At 42.6% G+C, this 12,691-nt stretch overlaps 1 long non-coding RNA gene across 1 annotated transcript in view; it reads right to left on the bottom strand.

Moving 5' to 3' along the window:
- Window positions 1-12,691, bottom strand: part of LOC113027153 (uncharacterized) — a 118,579-nt gene that overhangs the window by 47,891 nt on the left and 57,997 nt on the right. Inside the window, exon 2 of the long non-coding RNA XR_003272992.2 lies at window positions 3,645-3,847. This is a non-coding gene — a long non-coding RNA (uncharacterized LOC113027153). The remainder of the gene's footprint in view (window positions 1-3,644; window positions 3,848-12,691) is intronic.

Genomic DNA, 12,691 nt, shown 5'->3' with positions numbered 1-12,691 from the left:
TTTTCAGGGAGTTGGCAACCCTAACTGTTGGCCAAATTCATATCGTTTCTGAATCTGAAGTTGAATAAAATTACACTATTAAAAAGAAAAATGAGCTAGCCCGGTATTACTGCAGCAGGAAGTTACCTTCCGTTACCTTCCCAGCACACGGGCACAGTTAGTCCCAGCACTTCATAAACCGGTGGGGACCTGGGATGTGTACAAGTTTCCAGAACATTACAGTCAGCTGTAAAGTGTTCATATCTGCACATATTGTGTTGGTAACTGATGTTTTAGAAAAAAAAAAAAAAAAAAAAAAAAGCTCCTGCACCGGCTGGGAATCGAAACCAGGCTTCCTGTGTGGCAGGTGAGAAATCCACTGAAACAACCAATGTCTTGAAGAAGGGTATCGTGACACCTGCTCCTGCACCTAAGGTATAACTGGTTTGAGGTTTGAAGACCTATAATTTGATATTTAACGTAAGTGATGCCAAGCAATTTTGTGGCTCAGAAAATGCTACCATGACTATCTAAAATAAGGTCAAGCCATCTAAGGTTCAGCATTCTCCCCTGTAGGCCTCAACTATAGTGTACCCCTTTAAACACACACACACACACACACACACACACAAACACACACACACACACACACACACACACACACACACACACACACACACACACACAAAGTCAGTGTAAGTAATAGTATTGCATTACTGTGAGAAGGCAGAGTGTAATAAACTGGATTTTCAGCTGCATCAAAGTCGGCTTAGTTGTCAGAGGGTGACACACTGGTATTGAAGATTTGTTTTTTGGTATCAATGGATGAACTAAAGGCACTCAAAAGCACAAAAATCATGTAAATTAATACACCTGCACTACAGTGTTAGGTGGACTTTCATTCCCGTAGCTGCTTCATTTCTTTAATATTTTACAGAAGGAGTTGTTTGCATGGCATCCCAGAGACTGTTTATTTCACAGTGAGGAGCTGAAATGTTGGTTAATTTGGTTTCCTGTCAACAGTTCCCACAGTCTAAACAGGAGGTCTCAATTTCAGTGGTCACCAAATAGTTCGGCGACATAAATATGGACGACTTAACTACAGATCTTGTGCCAGAATGTTTTTCCTCCACTCCACAACTTTGAGTGATCTGAGTGATAAATGTCTTTAAACAAAAGGCTCCCAATATCCAATATATATAAGGACTAGTTTAACAGGCACATGGGTCAATACATGAGTGGGCAGGGCTGGACTGGGACAAAATAATCAGCCCGGGCATTTTGACCAGTGACCGGCCCTCCGTGGTATTAAAGCCATAAAGCCTTTATAATAAACTTAAACCTCACTATCCTCACGATTCTGCTATTCTAAACAGTACTTAGCAAAAATATAAAACAACCTAATTTATAATTACATATACCTCACTAATAGGATTGCCAACTCCCAGCAAGATGCTTAACTGATAAAACCGATTTTAACTTAATGCACGTATAAAACAAATGCACAGAAATCTATTATTTTTCTCCAGTAATTAAATTCATTCAACATCTTTCTTCAGCAGAATCGCAGCCTGCACAGATGGTACCTTAACAAAGGAAAGAATACTATAACTTACTAGGATATATACTAGACTTAATATTTACTGAATACAATAATGGATTTCTATACATTTTACATCAGATGAAAACTTTGGTTGTAAGATTCAGATAATTATTTATTCAAAGTGAGACATTTTAAATGAGAATAAGAAAGTATTTCTTTGTGCCCCCCTCTCCCTGTTAATGCCCTACATGCCCCCCTGGCAACACTTTGCTAGACCCGCCCCTGCACAGTTACCAGCTGTCAGCTGCTTAGAAAAGGATCCTGGTGTTATTTGTCTCTCAGAAACAGTTCATAACTTCAACTCATCCATGTCACCTAAAGGTAAACCTGTTTCTCCATCACAGCTCTGATGGTTCAGTAAGGACATCTCCTGGTTTCATCTTCATGTTTCCCTCTCACCACATATCCAAACCGACATCATGACCAGCAGCTTTACAGCTGTGGCTCCAGCAAACATCAGCTGATACTAGAAATTAATATTAAATAAATTCTAACAACAGCTGATCAAGCTTAAACGTGCTGCTGTTGTTTAGCGCGACATCCGCTGGTTTCCTTTTTCCGGCGCAGAGAGAAAAGCCGATCAGCTGATCATTGATCAGTTTCATGATTGAATTAGCAACTTTCTAGCTGAAGTAGTGCGGGACAAACCGTGTTCCTTTTCACCTCAAGTTTAAAGTCCGACCTCCTCGGCTGTAATTGGTCCAGCCCAGAGTCGATCATGACCAACTGGCCAATCCACCACCTTTCATTTATACCGTTGAAAAAAAGAAAAGAAATAAAACCCCATCGGCCCATAAAAACGAAAAATCACGAGCGGCCCTCCAGGCAAATGCCCGGTACGCCCAATGGCCAGTCCAGCCCTGTGAATGCGGCACAGAAAGGGATTAGCAAGAATACCAGAGGTGCAAAACACCAGCTGCACCAGTGTACCAGTGAGCCAGGACTGCAGGACTAGGTGCACCGCCTGGATTGATTACAAGAAGGACTATGACTCAATCCTGGAATGCCTAGACCTATACAGGATCAACAGGACCCTAAGAGCCTTCATCAGGAACTCAATGGGGATGTGGCGGACAAAACTAAAGGCCAACTTCAAGCCCATAGCATAAGTCACCATCAAGAGCCTTACTGCCCATCTACATGTGGATGTCTATATTTTGCTAAGGTGAAATCTGACTAGGGATGGGTATCGTTTAGGTTTTATCCGATACCAAACCGATACTTTCGAAATGGTGCCGGTGCTTAAACAATGGAAAAACACAAACTTTGTCCAAAAACCTCTCATGTTTAACTGTTTTCCACTTTTTCTTTGGTCATTTTAGCCTTTTTGGCCAGGGTGAAGGGAGTATCTGCCATCAAACAAGAAGACAGCCGCATGTAGCTACGACGGTGTTTGCTAGTTCACCTTACATGCATTAATGTAATAACGTGGTTAGCCTACTCAACGTAAATTACACACGAACAACATTAAGCTACTCACGCAGAGAAGAACGGCTGCTGCTGCATCATCATCCTCATCATTTCTGCTACACTGGCAGGGCTAGGGGCCAGGACTCTCCTCTACCCGCAGTAGATGTGCTCGGTGTGAGGTCTCGCAGCAAGCTATCAAATACGGTGCATTTCTCGGCTTTTAAAAAAAACGCTATGCGTCGCCAGGTGTTTCATCGGATTTGAGGTGTTTCCTCCTTTGACAGTATCACAGTATCAGCTTAAAGCACTTGTTGCTGCTGAGTTTGCATCTTTTGCTGTGAAGTGCAGCCAGACTTTTGACTGCTTCGCCTTGGGCATTTTTAATCTGTAGCTCTGCTCTAAAAGATCGTACGTACCTGGACCCGCCTACTGTCCTCGGAAACGTAAAATGATTGGCTAGAATCTAAAGTGTATCACAGCTCAGGAAAATAAAGCACCGAAATGTGCGCTGCTTTTCGGTCTGGTTACTACCGTTTATGTCAGAACTGGTGCCATCATGGCACCGGATACCGGTACCCATCCCTAAATCTGACACCAGAATCTCTTTCACACCTATTTTGACTTAAATACTTAAAGAAAGAAAAAGACTTACATTAAAACTTGGACAGCTTCGAGTGGGGTGGAGATCTCCATGTGTAATTTCAGCCGAGTATCTGTCACTCAGGGATCCCATAAAGAGCCTGATCCAGGCTTTGGTCTTAATTCTTGCCTTGCTGGCCTTTCTGGTGCTGCTTCTCTCTGGTTTGCGTGACATTATTCTTCTTACCTTCATAGATTTTTGAATTGTGTTTGCGTCTGTGGTAAAAGAAAAAAATGCAGAGGTCAAATTTAGAATTTTGGTTTAAAAACATATTTTTATTCCTCATACACTGAAATATTATTATTCTTATTTTACATCTGGTCATTCTTGTGTGAGCCTTTTTCTCTTGGTCCTGTTGGGGACTTCTGATGCCCACGGTGATCTGATGCCCCCCCGACATTATTGGCAATGGCACAATCAAGCTGCCAATTATTATCTACCTCACTGCCCTTGCTAGCAAGCTGACAGAATGGGCAGCATTTGTCTGGCTGGACCTTCCAGTGCCTGCCTGGCTGGCTAGGCTGGATCAGCGAGTGCATCCTGATCCCTGCTTACCAAATATTAGAAAACAATTCTTCCATAATAAAAGTGTCATTTGTAAGGTTAGAAAGTCAGGTAACACTAAACTTAAAATAACATGATTTCATTAAAGAACTAAGCCAGTCAATGAGCAGTTCTCTTATCACAGTCACAGACGGAGATCTACACAGTGTGGCAGATGTGTGTTTGCAGGAAACCCCAGTCTAACTGACAACGTCTGTGGTGTGTCTCATCCTGAGATCTTCTCAAATGTGGTCGTCTCCAACTCTTACTCCACCTCCCCTCTAATTACTGACGGCTGTTTACCCACCAGAATTCCTCTTATTTAACACAGTTTATACTGATTAACATTCAGGAATCAAGTTGCTACTTCCTTTAATGCGCTACAGATGCTTTCAACAGTATCTGACAGTGACGTCGTACATCTTTAAGACTCGACGAAAAGTGGCAGCTGAGTCACCGACCTGTGTCCAAGAGCCAAAAAGACTTCACTGACCACATGCAACCAAAAATGAGATGGCAGCTTAGCGGTAATGCGGTATGGAGGATAGCGGTATGGGAAATATCACAGAGAGAACAATAAAATGTAGAATAATAACAGATAAGGTCTGTGACACAGATGCTAAGACTATTTTAGACAGACACCCTTCTCGTCAGTCTGAAATTGCAGAGCTGAGGAACGTTCTCTTGATGTAAACATCACTGGAACCAGAGGATCAAAGACTCATGACGACTCACGGACATATGTTATAGCCTACAGATGGTACAAACCAATGTTTTGGTGTGGTCGTGACTCTATACAATAATTCATATTTTTAGTGGTTTTCTAACGTCTAATTATGCAAGTTGTTTTCCGTTGTCTGCCATATGACCTCGCGTCGTTAGCTTCGTCCACCAGTGCTTAACAGTTCTGGGCAAACTGTTAAAAACTAAAGAATGGACCTTAAAAGACTCGTCCACTAAAATCCCTTAAACAATTTAAGTTAAAAAATAACATGCTAGCTGCACAGCAAACCTCCAAATGAATCTGTGAAGCATGTTTCGAGCTGCTTCTGGTGGCCTAGCCCTGACCCTTGACCCCTGCTCATCTCAGTGAGATACAGTGGGGCAAAAAAGTATTTAGTCAGCCACCGATTGTGCAAGTTCCCCCACTTAAAATGATGACAGAGGTCAGTAATTTGCACCAGAGGTACACTCCAACTGTGAGAGACAGAATGTGGAAAAAAAAATCCATGAATCCACATGGTAGGATTTGTAAAGAATTGATTCGTAAATTAGGGTGGAAAATAAGTATTTGGTCACCTCAAACATGGAAAATCTCTGGCTCTCACAGACCTGTAACGTCTTCTGTAAGAAGCTTTTCTGTCCCCCACTTGTTACCTGTATGAATGGCACCTGTTTGAACTCATCATCTGTATAAAAGACACCTGTCCACAGCCTCAAACAGTCAGACTCCAAACTCTGCCATGGCCAAGACCAAAGAGCTTTCGAAGGACACCAGGAAAAGTATTGTAGACCTGCACCAGACTGGGAAGAGTGAATCTACAATAGGCAAGCAGCTTGGTGTGAAAAAAATCAACTGTGGGAGCAATCATCAGAAAATGGAAGACATACAAGACCACTGATAATCTCCCTCGATCTGGGGCTCCACGCAAGATCTCATCCCGTGGGGTCAAAATGATCATGAGAACGGTGAGCAAAGATCCCAGAACCACACGGGGGGACCTGGTGAATGACCTGCAGAGAGCTGGGACCAAAGTAACAAAGGTCACCATCAGTAACACACTACAACGGCAGGGAATCAAATCCCGCAGTGCCAGACGTGTTCCGCTGCTGAAGCCAGTGCATGTCCAGGCCCGTCTGAAGTTTGCCAGAGAGCACATGGATGATACAGCAGAGGATTGGGAGAATGTCATGTGGTCAGATGAAACCAAAGTAGAACTTTTTGGTATAAACTCAACTCGTCGTGTTTGGAGGAAGAAGAATACTGAGTTGCATCCCAAGAACACCATACCTACTGTGAAGCATGGGGGTGGAAACATCATGCTATGGGGCTGTTTTTCTGCCAAGGGGACAGGACGACTGATCCGTGTTAAGGACAGAATGAATGGGGCCATGTATCGTGAGATTTTGAGCCAAAACCTCCTTCCATCAGTGAGAACTTTGAAGATGAAACGAGGCTGGGTCTTCCAACATGACAATGATCCAAAACACACCGCCCGGGCAACAAAGGAGTGGCTCCGTAAGAAGCATTTGAAAGTCCTGGAGTGGCCTAGCCAGTCTCCAGACCTCAACCCCATAGAAAATCTGTGGCGGGAGTTGAAAGTCCGTGTTGCTCGGCGACAGCCCCAAAACATCACTGCTCTCGAGAAGATCTGCATGGAGGAATGGGCCAAAATACCAGCTACTGTGTGTGCAAACCTGGTAAAGACCTATAGTAAACGTTTGACCTCTGTTATTGCCAACAAAGGTTATGTTACAAAGTATTGAGTTGTATTTTTGTTATTGACCAAATACTTATTTTCCACCCTGATTTACGAATAAATTCTTTACAAATCCTACCATGTGGATTCATGGATTTTTTTTTTCACATTCTGTCTCTCACAGTTGAAGTGTACCTCTGGTGCAAATTACTGACCTCTGTCATCATTTTAGGTGGGGGAACTTGCACAATCGGTGGCTGACTAAATACTTTTTTGCCCCACTGTATATATGCAGATAAGTTGTGGAAAGAGAGTCAAAGGAGCCGTATCCAGTAAACGTACAGAATCAGTACGCACATACTGTATCCAATCTGAAGATGAATTCTGGGCAATTTTGCTTACAGGGAAAAGTAAATCAGGATCAAAGTATTCTTTAAAGTTCTCTCTGCTTGAAACAAGCTGTGCACATGTACTTGGCTCTGGAACAACATCAACAACGGCACTGCTTTGCAAGACAAAAGAGAGAGCAGCGATTAGCATGTGCAAGCTACAAAACATTAGAATATCCTCACTTGAATGATTAAACTCTCTCCTCCCCATGGTGCTGATGGGAGGGGAGCTGGGTCCTGTTAGCTGAAAGCAGGTGCTTCAGTGTCAGTCCAAAAGCCGAGCCTACGTTTCTTAGCCATTAGCCACATTTAGCTTTCATTGCATGTCAAACATAAAACTGCTGAGTAAAACTATCTGTGAATTAATGAGGTCCGAGTCAGGGAGCTAAATGTGGATGAACAAGTTGAAGACATCATATTTCTATAATTTTAGAGATACAAAAAATTCACAGGTTTGAAAAATTGTTCACACTGTCTCCTAAAGTGACAGATTTTATTGCAAGCACTGCCGTCTTCAGCTGAAGTAAGATACTACCTACATCGGCGGTCCCCAACCCTGGGCCATGGACCGGTATCAGTCCGTGAGTCGTTTGGTACCCGACCGCGAGAGTTGAGGCTCGGGTGTGAAATTTCTGGTTTTCAGGGTTTTTATCGTTAACTCAGTTTCCTGGGGTCTTTTTCCTGTGTTGCAGCTGTGCGTCTTATTTTGAAAGAAATGTTCACGTGTTACCATAGCAACCAGAGAGCATTATGGGGCAGAGAGGAGGATGCTACTCTCAATGTTGTTTACAGACATGCTGGTAAAGCCGTGCGTCTTATTAGTGGAGCTAACGTGGCTGTAATGAAGGAATTTAATTTAAGACGGCACTACGAGACAAAACGTCAGGATAAGCTGAAAAACCTAAACGCAGAAACTACAGGAAGTAGAAGAGCTAAAGAAGAATCTGACATTTCAGCAGACGTTTGTCACCAGAGCAAAATCACAAAGTGAAGCTGTTGTGAAAGCAAGTTTTATTGTAACAGAGGAGCCAAATGAGCCCGGTACCGCTCTGAAGAGCTGCAGGATGAAGCTGTGCGACGGCTTGTGTCCAGACAAAACGCAGATTTTGGCAAATGTGAGCCTGAGCAGAAATACGATTGCTGATCGGGTTTGTGAGACGGCCACTGATTTAAGAACACAGTTGTGTGAAAGAAGCAAAAACTTTATTGCATACTCGGCTGTGGATGAAAGTACAGACCTGATGGACACTGCACAGCTGGCCATCTTCGTCCGTGGAGAGGAAATACTGAACATTAAATCGATGCACGGGACAACAACAGGAAAAGACATTTTTTAAAACGTATGTCAAAGTGTAACGACATGAAACTGCCCTGGGACAAACTTGTTGGACTTACAACAGATGGAGCGCCGGTGCTGTGCGGTGAAAAAAGCGGACTAGTCCGCAGGATGCGAGTAAAGATGCAGGAGAACTGTACCGGTGAGTTAACAGCACATCACTGCATCACACACCAGGAAAGGATGTGTGGTAAAGTCCTAAAAATGGAGCATGTAATGATCACCGTGACACAGGCCGTAAATTTGATCTGAGCAAAAGTTTAAATCACCGTCAGTTTCAGTCTTTTATGTGGGAAATAGATTCAGAGTTTGCCGACATTCCTTCATACAGAGCTCCGCTGGCTAAGTTGGGGAAAAGTTCTCAACAGAGTTTTTGAGCTCATGTATGATGCCAAGTTAAAGTTTATTTTTTTAAGTTGTCTGTTTTTATTCATATTTATGTTTAAAATACATGTTTTAGTGTGTTCAATAAATGTTTATCTTGTTTGGCCCGAGACCTAAAGTGTGCCTTGAGTTTTGGCCCCCAGTGCGATTGAGTTTGACACCCCTGGTCTATTTGGCCGTCTCCTTCAAAGTCACACTACAGGCAGGTGAACCACTCCGCTCTGCCTCTAGAAAGTTATTCGATAAAAATGAACCTCATCCAGAGACTTCAGCAGGCCCTGCTTTAACACAGCTACATTTCATTACCCTAACACTTCTTTAGTACACTTGATTCATTGATCAGCCAATGAGGTGTCCACCACCATCATATGACACATTCGCACTCTCAGTTGTTCTCATTTTTTGAGATTTATGACAATGACAACAATGACAACACAACATAAACCAGAAATGCTGAAAATATGACTACAAAAACATTCTACAGTTCATGAAGATGCAACAACCTTTGATAAACGTCTCCATGTAGAACTTTTAACAGCGGAAACATCAAAGCTTGGATCGGTGCCACGTTCTCCAAGTCCGAGTGACCACTTGTCTCAGCTTGGATGTGATCCTAGAAGTTTTTGACATCGATGTCAAAGAGACAGACAGTCTCATTCAGACAAACTGGTTCCTTCCTGGCTCAGCTCTCTTGTTCTCACAAAATCCAACACATTCATAACCAAACAGTGGTCAACAACACAAGAGGATCAAAGACGTAGAAAGTCTGCGATTCAGAAGGAGTGCCAAAGGGTTTTCCATGATACTCAACACTAAATGACAACAAGTCAGTAATGCTGGGAAATATCATTCACGACTTTAAGCTCTTCCATGATGCAACTCGATATCCTGTACAGATAAAATGCTGCTGTTGCAACAGCAGTGCTAAAGAAAGATCGCACTAAGTCAGCTTACATGCACAACAAAATGTTATTCGTTTATTAGTATTTAATCGTGTTTAACACACTCAGAGCTAAAAATTAAAAACTACAAAAACTTTGACCACAAAGTCACAGAATCGAACATTTGACAAACTCACTTTAGAACCACCCAATATTTGTTTGCTAAACAATTTATAGAATATTGTTCACAATCATCTTTATAACAATAATTTCTGTATGACACACTTCCCCCCCCCAAAAATCTAAATTTTATAAAGACCTTAAAATTAAGACAGAGCAAGAAAAGCACGGACAAGGCTGGACTGGTAATCTGGTATACCGGGTATTTAGCCAGCAGGCCGACGCACTTTTGGGCCAACGGACCGGCCCGAAGGGTCGCTGCTCACCGGCGATTAAAGCAGGACAGCAGCCCATTCGTTCCTTTTCATCCATCACTGGATTGCCCAATCACATCTCTTCATTTCTCTTCAGGTGTCAGTCTGTCATCAGCTAGCCCACAAAGTGCTGCAGCACGGTTACTAACTGATGCACGCAAGTCAGACCACATATCTCCCGTACCAGCATCCTTACACTGGCTGTCAGTTAGTTTTCAATTTGATTTAAGATTTTATTTCTCGTTTTTAGGGCGTCGCACGGGTTAGCACCCTCATACCTTTCTGATCTTTTGAATTGGTACACTCCTGCAAGATCGCTGAGGTCTGCGGATCAAAGCTGTCCCAAGGTCCAGATTAAAGCCCAGAGGAGACCGGGCCTTTGCTGTGACTGCTCCTAAACTGTGGAACAAACTGCCCCGTCACATCAGGACCTCCCCAACATTAGACCCATCTGAAATGCCACTTTTATTCCTTGGCTTTTAAATCAGAATGAGTTTGTACTACTTCTTCTTATTTTATGCTTCTTTTTAAAAATTTGATCATGTGCGTCTATGTTTAATCTCTTTTGATAATCTTAAAATTACAGCACTTTGGTCACCAGTTGCTGTTTTAAATGTGCTATATAAATAAATCTGACTTTGACTTTAACTGGCCGGGCCCTCTCCTACCTTCGCTGAGCGCTCGCACCGCTTGTAGAAAACGTTAAGTGTGGCAGAAGTGGGGAAAAGGTGGAGCTGAGAAGCGGAGAGAAAAACAATAAAAAGAAACTAAAAATAGATGCAGCAAAATGGGTCAAATTAACCGACACGTTAGCTGCTGGACTGCCGCACCGTTAACAGTAGTACCAACAACAGCCAGCAAACAGGCTTCGCAGGCACAGGAGGTGCTGCTGCTGCTACACCAGCCGTGGAGAGGTGAGGAAAGTCATGACATGACAGTAAGAAAACAGATGGTGGGGCATAATTATCAAAGGAGAGAATCAGAGATTCAGGTAAAATTTGACCATGAGCCACCGCTAATGCTAACAGCTAAAGTGTAGCTATGAACTATCGTCACAGCTGTGCAAAAAGAAAGAACCCAACAGTAACTGTACCAACCTGATTAAGCCCTGTTTCAATATCTATAATCAAACAAAATGAAATATGTACATTTATTTACTTTTGTTATCTGCCTGGTCCAAAAATACTGGGGCCGATTTTCTGTCCCAGTCTAGCGCTGAGCACAGATGTAACTCATAACATTAACAACTCGACCCCATTAAGTGTCCCATTACGCTGGCCTAATGAGTGCCTTGGAACAGGCTCAGCCAAATGGAATGAAGTCATTAATGTTATTAATTACACCTGTGCTTTCTATTTTCCTGTAGACCTCTAACATCAGCCTCTGATCCCGTCGGTATTTTAAAGCATCCCATAACAAATCCGAGGTTTGTTTCAAGATGACAAAGGTTCAGATTTGTTCAGTATCCAAAGAAATCCCTATTAGTTACACATTAACAGCACAGTTTGAGGGTCCGGTACCTCGCAGAAGCTACTTCACTGTGTGTGTGTGTGTGTGTGTGTGTGTGTGTGTGTGTGTGTGTGTGTGTGTGTGTGTGTGCTTTTAATTTTTATTGTGTGTAATACTATTACACACAATACTATACTATTACACATATACTAAAACTATTGATAATAACTATTCTGGTTCTGCAAATACTAAAGTGGCTCCCTCCTAAAATCCAATTGTTACTATGTTGATTTCTTTCTTTCCTGCTCACTCACATGTACATATGTTTTCATACTCTTGTCTGTCTTTGTCTCAGTTTTTCCTGGACACACACGCTCTATTATCTGTCACTCCAAGTCTTCTTTCTGCCGCTCACTGGCTCCTGGGAACATGTTGAATATTCATAACTGTCCTCTGATGAGCATGCTAAATGGGTGTCAGAATGATTTGGCCACATGACAGAAGTGGATTGTCTTTGATAAGCCCCGACTTGAGCCAGAACAAGGCGGCGAGGAGTAAAAGAGCGACAGGGAGAAAAGAGACATTGACCCCAGAAGTTTTTTTGGGTTTTTTTGGTTCTTTGTTGAACTGATCAGAACTTTGGTGTAGAAATGTTGAAGTAAGGGCTGGGCGGCAACGGAGGGGTCAGTAGGAGGGCGGACCCCTGTGGTGGCCCTGGGGGTGAAAGTCATTGTCACCAGGCTTTAATGGGTCCCAAAATTCCTCAACTGACCAAAACCTGTGAACGACTGAGAAACGAAAGACATTTGTGATTCAAATAAGTCCTGTGGGAGCTTCGCTGTGAGGTCTGGAGTTGGAAAAGGATCTCAGAGGAAACAAACGCGCTCCCATCCCAGCACGGAGAAGCTAACCTGGTATTCTTTTTTGCTACAATTTCACATTTTAATATTTTTACATCACAAAACTGTGGGATTTAGCTCGGTTTACTCTGACTGATGAACAAGAGCAGCGTGCACTTGGGAAATAAACCATTCCACTCGTTTGGCCACATGGCGGGGGTTAACATTCAGAGCACAAGGTTAAAGAAAAGCACAGAAACATTGGATTTAACATTATGAGAATACAGTTTATTTACGTTTTTTGACTAATTAACATTAGACCCTCTCTTTGTAGTAACAAAGTAAAAGTCTCCCTTTCCTTGTATATGTAATAAGTACACAGCA

This window comes from Astatotilapia calliptera, chromosome 7 (assembly GCF_964374335.1).
Source record: "Astatotilapia calliptera chromosome 7, fAstCal68.1, whole genome shotgun sequence".
In the NCBI taxonomy this organism is placed as follows: domain Eukaryota; kingdom Metazoa; phylum Chordata; class Actinopteri; order Cichliformes; family Cichlidae; genus Astatotilapia; species Astatotilapia calliptera.
The sequence above is the reverse complement of the archived record's forward strand: the minus strand, read 5'-3'. Positions and strand labels throughout refer to the sequence as shown.